This window comes from Columba livia, chromosome 5 (genome assembly GCF_036013475.1).
Source record: "Columba livia isolate bColLiv1 breed racing homer chromosome 5, bColLiv1.pat.W.v2, whole genome shotgun sequence".
NCBI lineage: Eukaryota > Metazoa > Chordata > Aves > Columbiformes > Columbidae > Columba > Columba livia.
The window spans coordinates 24,680,051-24,689,355 of record NC_088606.1 but is presented as its reverse complement, the minus strand read 5'-3'; the positions used below and the strand labels follow the sequence as shown (position 1 = coordinate 24,689,355).

The window sequence follows — 9,305 nt, the reverse complement described above, 5'->3', positions numbered from 1 at the left end:
ACTTTTAATCTCCTCTGCCTCAATGCCCGATAAAAACTTTGTCACATTAGATGGTGACAGATGGGAAAGAGAAGGGGGAGATCACTGCAAGGGAACGTCTTGGCTTCCCAATAATTTTTCACAACGCCAATTATGTCCTTCAGTGCTTCCCAGCATGTGCACCCATGTCAGCAGAGAAGGAAATAGAAAGGCATAAATAAAGACAAAACCAGGCACTGCGTGGCTTTAATCTGCAGAATAACATTTCTCATTTGGGTGAAATATTGTTGGATTCTCTCCTGTGCTGGAAATGGAGACACACACACACGCTATACATATATATATGTGTGTGTATATATATATATATACATATGCAGAGGCACTGATGCACAGAGTTCACAACTGCTTTCCTTATGCATGGGTACTACCATCCTCACAAGTATCCCTTTGGCATTGTGAACAGAAAAAGTGCCTATGCCTTCTGCTTTCTGAAAGGTATCCATGTCCAGCAAGCGAAATATTGTGCTCTTGGATCCAATCATCATTGACTAAATAAGGGTAATGTGAAGATTCTCATTTTTAGGATATCAAAACTGTTCTTAGAAAGTTGGAGACCATGTCATATTATGTTGTACTTGAGGCTGCTGGAAAACATCAGTTTCCAAGCCTAATCCTGGATGATACCACATTTTCCACCTTTACATGTTCCATCCAAGATGAGGAGCTACAAAGGAAAACCTTTTGAATCTGAATTACTTCCTTGCTTAGGTGTCCAAGAGAAATGAAATGTGGTAGTAACAACCTGTGTTGATGGAGATGGACATAGCAGCAGCTGAGCATAATCATGGAAGCGAAGGGTGAGGGTCCCAGGAGGAAGGTGAGACACAGCTTTGACTCGGGCTAGGATTTAGCCAGTCCTATAAGTATAAAAAACACTACTTTTTGTTTGCCCATTCAAGAAATAAGGCTTTGTGTACCTTCTTTGTAAACAAGAAGGAAAAAAAAAAAAAATAGAGTACGTTCCCAGACATTTTGTCTTTTAATTAAGAGAACCACACATGCTTTGGACCACAGCTACTACTCTCTTCTTGACAATCCTGGCTCAGTCCCAAACATGGACAAGAGTTGGGCAATTTCCATTCCAAGCAGAATGGACAGGCAAGGTCCCAGAGGAGTGCATAATGGAATAAGAGCAGCTGCTCTAGGGCACAATGGAAGTGTAGCAACAGAGATGATAAAGGAAGAGGAGCCTCAACTGGAACAGAGTAACCTTCCTAACAAGTGAAGCATATTATGATGATGTACATGAATGTTCACAGGTAGGGCATATTCAAGCAGAGAAAAATGCCCTTTTCCCTACAGACAGAACTAGTGAGGAAACACAGGTCACTGAAGAACTTGTTGACTGAAGAGAGCACAAATTAGCAGCCCCAGGCCACCTAGACCTCAATGGATGTAGGCGCGAGAACAGCCACTTACAAGAGAAGATTAGTACGAAGAGGAATGTCAAGACAAATAGATTTTAAAAGAAGGGTAAAACTCAAATCTGAATAATTTTTAAAACCCTGTTGCCTTTCCAAAGGATGAGCACTGAAGGCTAGGAACTGTACATGGGCCTTACTCACTAGGATCCTCTAAAAGATATCCTTGATGGAGCTGCTAAAAAAACACATCTTGTTTGCAAACAGATGTAGAGGACAATTGCTTCAGTTGCTTCAGTGTGATACTATGTCCTAGGGTGAGGTTCTTTGTTCCTTCCCATTTTTATAAAAATATCGACCCCAGTCACTTGTGGTTGACTAATTGACAAAGAATCTGAAAAATGAAGTGTAGATGCATACGGATTATTCATTTTCATCTAGCCTCCAAATTAGTTACCCATTAAAGTATTATTCTAGCTCTTCACAGCAATATTTTGCAAACTAAATGAAGGTGTTTCTACAAAGAAAGAAAAAAAATGCAGACATCTATTGTCCTAATGACATTTGATCTATAAGTGGATTTTTCTTACACAGGAGAAAAGCTGAATCACATTTTATTTCTCTGATTCTCCCTAGAGATGGTCAATTACTTTTACTTGAGTTTGTTCTCATTTGTAAACTATGTTAAAGGAGTGGGACTGTCCAAGGAATCAGAGGCAGCAGAAAAATATTCTTACTTGAATGTTGGTTTCCTTCTAAATGAGAAGGTTAAGAAGCCCATATGCAAAGGACTCTCTCTTCTTTCATCCCAAGTGTATCAAGTAATTTTCATGCCACAGTTTCTCTCAGGTTTAGCTGCCTTACCTTCCACACTTTGGCACAAGATGATCAAAGGCTATTTTGCCCACTGACCTTGAAGCTTACACTTAGACTGAGACTACTTAAGCACAGTGGCTAAGACTTGGAGAATTCTTTTTGGTTTTCCTGTTAAGTATGTACATTCTCATGTTCTGCCCTGTCCCCCCCACCCCCCCCCCCAAAAAAAAAAAAAAATCAGACTTTCTTTTATTTAGGCACAATAAACTTCCTAATGATGGGAGAAAAACAACTGCCAGATATTCAGTGACTGTGTAGCTGTGCACCAGGATGATTCCACATGCCACCCCATTAACTTCAGTCTCTAGAGGAAAGACAGGAGCTCAGCCTCTATATGCATTCAACTTTGCTGTGCCCTGACTTTTCTCAGTGGGCATCACCAGCTCCTCAAGGGAAAACTCCAGCTCCTGAAAATAACAGAAAATTCACTTTGTTTCCTCTAACCACATGGGCCAGCACAGTGATGTAAGGAAACAAGGTAAGCTAACCTTCCAAGTCAAAGACCCATCTGTTCAACACAAAGCATTGCAGGCTATACAAACAAGATGGTCACTATACTGCACATAGGAAGGTCTCGCTTGTGTTGCCAGGAAACTGTTCTTGAAGGAAAAGAATACAGAGGGCCCAACTTGTCAGCTAGCAACACAGCCAGCTGTCCAAGAAATACCTATGTCACATTTAATGGGTATTCAGGAATTAACAAGCATGCTCTTCCTTTGCCTGCTGTATGAATGTGTGCAGCACTTAAACCTGCAGCTTCTCAGGGAACTTGCATTTGTACCCAACAATGTACTTGTCAAGGGACTTGTCAACAATGGTACAAGAATAAAGCCTATACTTCTTAAAATAGTCCAGCAAGTCCCATCAGCTTTCCAGAAATGTTACACTGAGATTTGAAGAGGCCTATGGGAGTTAGAGAATATTCCCAAAACAGCTTCTCTTCAGTCATTTTGAACAGTCCACACCCCATTTGCATAACTCAGAGCTACAACAAGGGGTAAGGGAGAAACTAGTCTGCAAGTAAATTATGCCTAACTCTTGCAATCTCAAAATCACAGGATGTTTACCATGGTCCTGTGGGAGATCCCATGTTTTCCAGTACTCACCCAGCCCCAAGGCACTCATGGTGTTGCACTCTTGCAGTGGGCCTCATTAAAATTTCCAGACCCTCAGTGAAAATTGAGTGGTAGTGGCTGAGAGTGCACAAGTATCCATACCAGCATTTTCAGTCAGACATTCATTTTCATAGTCATTCCCACTTGACACCTGCCCTTTCAAAAGAAGCATATGCAGGTTAAAAAGATTAGCGATACTTTACTCAGCTGGTACTTTCAAGGTATTTAATACAGTATATAATAATTCCTGACACAGAACAAAAAGCAATACACTAATGGTTTTCAGCTTACAGCCTGCGGATCATTGGGTTTCCTCAAAATACTTGCAAAAGACCCACAAAAGGCATCAACAAGAAGCAATCCCATTGTCAGGAGGCTTGGTGTCACTACACAGGAGCCCACACATCCACCAAAAACTGTTTTAGAGTTCAGGAACTTGAAGAAAAGGCTGAAAGACATAGTAAGTGTGACAAATACTACATAAACAGAAACATTTTAGCTGGACTAGTGAACAGACACCATTAGTAGATTTGCTGTGGAAGTTTTTAATGACAATATGTGAAACTCCTCAAAAAAATCTATTGCCTTAAAGGATAATAAGAGATGTTTAAAAAACTCTGTATTCTTTTGTTTCAAAGCATTTGTTATTTTTTTAAAAGATGACTAAACCAATGTAGGAAGAAATCACAATGATATTTCATGTATTTCTCATTCAAAGTCTTTGTAACAATAGCGTATTTTCAAGACAATTTTCATGTTCCCTGCTATTCTGCAGAAATTTAGTCTGCATAGCAATATATTTACCTGTAGGGGAAAATAATGCAATATGGCAACAGAAATCAAAAGATCTGGTTAGAGAGCAGTGATTCAGGTCAGACCAGATACCAAATTGCTCAAAAACAAGCAGGGTGATCTTATTACAAATGCTGTTTAATATTTATCTACAGACATACACAACTTTTGTGAGACAGGTGACAATAACTCCTCTTTATTCAACTTCAGTGAGAAGGTTTAGTATTGCACTCTTACATGGCAGAACACAGGAAAATCGTAGGGAGCCCAAATAAGGTGCCTGAATTTGCTGAAGGGAGTAGCTATCATGTTCCAAGCATCCATCATGGAGTAGAGGTGCTGAGGAGAACTTGGAAACAGATCATAACTGTGACCAGGGCAACAGGGGGGAGGAAAAAAAAAAAAATAGTTGTTGATAATTCTGGTTGAATGGCCCAAACTGATTTCAAGCAACGTGTCTCAACTGCAAGGTAACTGTATCCAGTGGTCCACAGATCACATCAGCAAAACAGGAGCATCAGCACTGGACCTGTGTGCAACTCTTTCCCTCCAGCTGAACAGGAGGAAACAGCTGGGGAAACTACTGGATATAGTCTGTGGATCTCAGGCAACCAGTGAACCACAGCTGCATAGAAGGGGCCTGCTGTGACACAGGCTTGCCTGAAAGACGTCACCCTGCTCTCACAGAACCACAAAGCAGCAAACCTGCAGGCTTCAGCAAGGCACAGCAGGGAGCTAACTCAGACAAGCAGGTGTGAAACATTAATGTTGGGATCTAGGATCTCCACCCCTCACCTTCAGGTGGGGAAAAAAAACAACAACAACAACAACACAGAACAACAACAAAAAAGGCCCCAAACCAAACAACCCTACCTCTTTAAAGAAGTTTCAAAAGTAACTTTTGACCACACATTTTTGTCCACAGTTTGTTAAGATGTGAATTTGAGCCCTGTGGAAGCAGAGCAGAGGTCTTTTGAGCTTCTGAGAGTTTGTAGAGGCGAGAGTAGTGGGTTTCAGAAAGATTATCTTACAGTTCGAACTCATTAATGAAAGAAATAAATTAACCAAGCTCATTTTTCAGGGAATTCTTGTGTAAACTGGAAATTTTCCAGTCTGTGAGCCCCGCACTGTGCTAACCCATAAATCACAGCAAGCAGGTTGTCTGTATAGTGAGAGCAGCCACGTTTGCAGATGGAGGCGGGGAGAGAAACCAGCATATGTTCACAAAGAAAAAACCCATACAAGCAAAACAGGAAAAAATAATACCTCCCTTGCCCACCACTGGAACAAAATAAAAGGCTTGGCCTCAGGCACTGGAACATACGCTGTCTGCAAAGAGGCCCCCAAACCAGGGGAAGGCACCTGAAACAGGTCAGCTTTTAATTGAATACAATATTAATTACCGAGTGCACCATTAACGGTTTGTGGGATTTGACTAATTAATGTAATAGTTTCTGAGTCACGCTCATTAAATATGAAAATTACGCCGGTGAAAGGTATCGGTTTCATTATCAATCTTATATGGACAGGAGCGGGGGTGGGGAGAGGGTGCCATGGAAAGATTCCCACCCCAAGTTATTGTGCTATTAGCACTCTCCTCCTGGAATTGGTTCAGGTGTGCAGAAGAAAGAGCCAAAGCAAAAAGGAAAGAGTCAAGGAGAACTAAAAGCATTGCCTAGTGTCATCAGCTAGTGGCTGCAAGTCAGGACCCAAAATCTATCCAGTGCAGAATAAATGTACACTTTTGCTTAGTGGACAGAGCTGGCTGGTCTGCATGTAGCTTCAACTAGTTGTTGTCAACTCCCATCATAATGCTTAGTTTCCTTCATCTCCCTGGAACAAGCATGATGAGAGAGACAGATGTCACGTGGGGTACTTAATTCATTAACCCATGTAAAGCTCATGGTGGTTCCTTAGTGGAAAACTACAGGGAAGGTAATAATCACTGTAAAAAGTCAGATCCAGAGCATAATTATGCACTAAGGATATCCTGAGATATACTGCCATGGGACACACTCCTCACATGGGGCAAAACTGTTACAGAAGGAGGACCAGAGATGTTATACCTTTCATTCCTATCCAGCAGTCCAGAGTAGGGGCAGTGCTGATGTACTCCAGAGGGAACTGCCATCAGTCCTGTATGGGAAGAAGAGTGACCTGCATGCAGGATCTCTGGGGAAAGAAAGGAAAGAGAACATCAGTGCTCCAGGGTCCCCTTGTGCCCTACGAACCACAACAGGGCAGAATGCAGAGGTCACCTTCTAGACTGAAATTTGAGAATAAGTACACAGCCAAGGTGGTGAAAGGGCAAAAAAAAAAGCCCTCAAGAATGAGATAAAGGTCTAACATCACTTCAGGGGACCATTTTTCTAAGCACCACAGAGGGAGGTAGAATCACCATCCTGTTAACAACAATGCATAAACACTGCACAGGGAGCCCTATGGGAGTAGGAGGAGCAGAGATAATGCCAGTGCTATTATTTTTGTAGCAGTCCTCTTGCCCGATTCTTAACATATTGTGCACATGCTGAGGGGGTAAATAGGGGAAAGAGGATGGCCTTGTGCCAGAGCTGCACACCTTCACATTCATGCTGCAGATGTACAGCAGCCTGGAAAGCCTAGAGACAGAGAAGAGAAACCACCAGGTGGGGAAAAAGTGAGAAGAGGACATTAGCACACATGCAAAACCCAACAAACTCCTCAAATCCCAGATTCTCCTTAAAAGCTAGAGGAGAGAGAGCAAGCAGTAAAACTGTAAGAAAGAGGAAATCCCATACACTAACTTAGGGCTTTTATCACTTTGTCTAACAAGTAATGACTTACTGATTTATTTTTTCTTCAAAATAGATGCCAGTGTTCTTCTTAAATAGCATCAGCTTGCCAGGAAATCTGTGGCTGAGCCTGTTGAGAGTTGGATAGATTATGCACAGCCTGTTCCTCTTTGGGCTTATAACCTACACAACCGAGAACAGTCTGCAGGCTCCTGTACTGCACCTGAGGCATTATCCCTTCTCCACTGTATGTCTTCAGCCAAGTCACTACACATAAATGGTCCTTTGTACTCCAAGCTTCTTCGCTTTGCACTGAGCAAGGAAGGCAGGTAGCTACAAGCAGTTCTGTTTCGTACAGGAACTATGCTGTAAAATTTGAAGGGTCCCTGGTATAATTAAATCCAGAGTTTTTGTTAGGAAGATGCCAGGGCTCTTGGCAACCATATTAAAAAGGCTACATTTGCTCTCCATAAAAAGACAAGTAATCATTCATTTATAGAGTGACAACAAGTTCCTCCTGTGATTCAAATCCTATACCAAACAAACAAGGAGTCTTTCGGCCTAAAACAATGCCCCATACGGATGGTATTTTCTTCCAGGTCATAGGGTTTCCCTGAACTCCTTCCCACCTATTTTAAAGACGCGCTTTACAGTTTTAATCTGAGTTCATCAAAACAGCCAGGACACTGCTGCCCTAACAGCTACTGTGGAGCTGGCTGAAGGTATTTTGGTTATACTTCTATGTACGTTTCAGGGACCAAGAGAAGATCTAATTCATACTGCTCCTCCTCTTGCTTTGCTAAATGTAGTTCAGCCTAGGCTTACAAAGATCTTTGTAAGGACCTTTCATCCCAGTAGTCAATTGAAAAATTTAGCTCAGGAAGATCCTAAACTGCTGCGTTACCACACACTGCTGTTCTTCCCAGAAGTATGCAAACAGGACAACAAGCTACATAAATTCTTGTTTGAAGTTTTACAGCTGCCATAGTTGCCATGGATTTTGTCAGCAAGGACAGAGAGGACAAAGACAGAAAGTTCTGCTACCAAAAGCAGTTAAGATGCTCTCCTCTAGGAAGCATGCTGAGGAACCACGCTCAGCCCATTGCTTCTCACTAGCTTTGAACAGCTTTTATCAGCTCACATTTACTTTTACCTTCACTTACTATATCCTCCATATATTAATTTTATCCTTTTCAGTTTCTCTCATTCTCCACAGCTTTTTTCACACATTTGTGCTGATGAAATAGGGAAGACTTTCCAGACTAAAGGCCAAGATTCTATATACTGAAGTCCTGATCAGAAAAAGAAAACCCACGCCCAACAGAGAGCAGTTTGTGCTCGGAGGGAAAGCCTTTGCAACTATGAAAATACCCAGGTTGCAGCTACTTAATCATTATATGTCATGGTCCCCTGTATCTCCCATAATTTTACTAACATGAGTTCACAGTGTTTAATGAATTTAGCACTATATACTGTTGACATATACTGTCATGGTCTGTTATCTCTTTCTGTGTCATTTTAAATGCTTCCATAGCTCAAATGTACCTCTGATTGAAAGTCACTGTTCCCAAATGAACATGGCATCAGACACTTTCAACTTCAGTTACAAGAGCAGCACAAAGTAAAAACATGCAAGGTAACACTCAGTTAAACTTTAAAGCGGGTAAGCACAGATATACTGAAGCTGCACCAAATTAAGTTATTACTCAAATACTAGTCAGATGAATGAAAGAGCACTGCCCTTCAGATCAGTAATATTCCATCAGACATCAGAAAGTGAACCACCAAAGAACAGGAGGAGCTGGTTGTTTTGTTATGCATTTTTTGGTGTTTTAGGGGTTTTTTGAAAGACATCTCTTCCACCTCATCACACATCACGATTATAGGTATGTGTCAGCACCTGCCAACAAATATATTTAGGAGATAACACCTAATTGCTGCCAGTACCTAATTTAATTGTTACAACTGCATAGACTTCATTTATGATACCATGACAAAGTAGCATTTATCTGAGCAACGTTCATCACTTTCATTCATCATCTCCTCTTCTCAGTACCAGACTTATGTGGATAAATTCAGAGTGTCTTAGATTCCCCCTTAAAGCATCATTCTGTGCTTCTCTGGATTAAAAGAGGACAACAACTTGTCAGTGTAACACATAAGGAGGTGTGGTAAAGCTAAGGCAATAAACAGGGGATTTTTTTTCTGTAAGGACTTTCAGGTTTTAAACAAGTGCTAAAGTTCTGCTTTTGTAAGCTTTACAAGAAGGACAGTTTCATTTATCCAAACAAAGAGATATTAAGAAACCAGCAAAGTAATTTTTGAGTTTTTCCTTTATCATTCAGCTTAGC

At 41.2% G+C, this 9,305-nt stretch overlaps 1 long non-coding RNA gene across 1 annotated transcript; it reads right to left on the bottom strand.

Moving 5' to 3' along the window:
- Nucleotides 1–3,602: 3,602 nt before the first annotated feature.
- Nucleotides 3,603–8,450, bottom strand: LOC110358724 (uncharacterized). The gene is made up of 3 exons (XR_010473299.1): nt 7,007–8,450; nt 6,250–6,355; nt 3,603–5,132 (listed from the first exon to the last, which is right to left on the bottom strand). It is a non-coding gene; the product is annotated as an uncharacterized LOC110358724 (long non-coding RNA).
- Nucleotides 8,451–9,305: the final 855 nt, after the last annotated feature.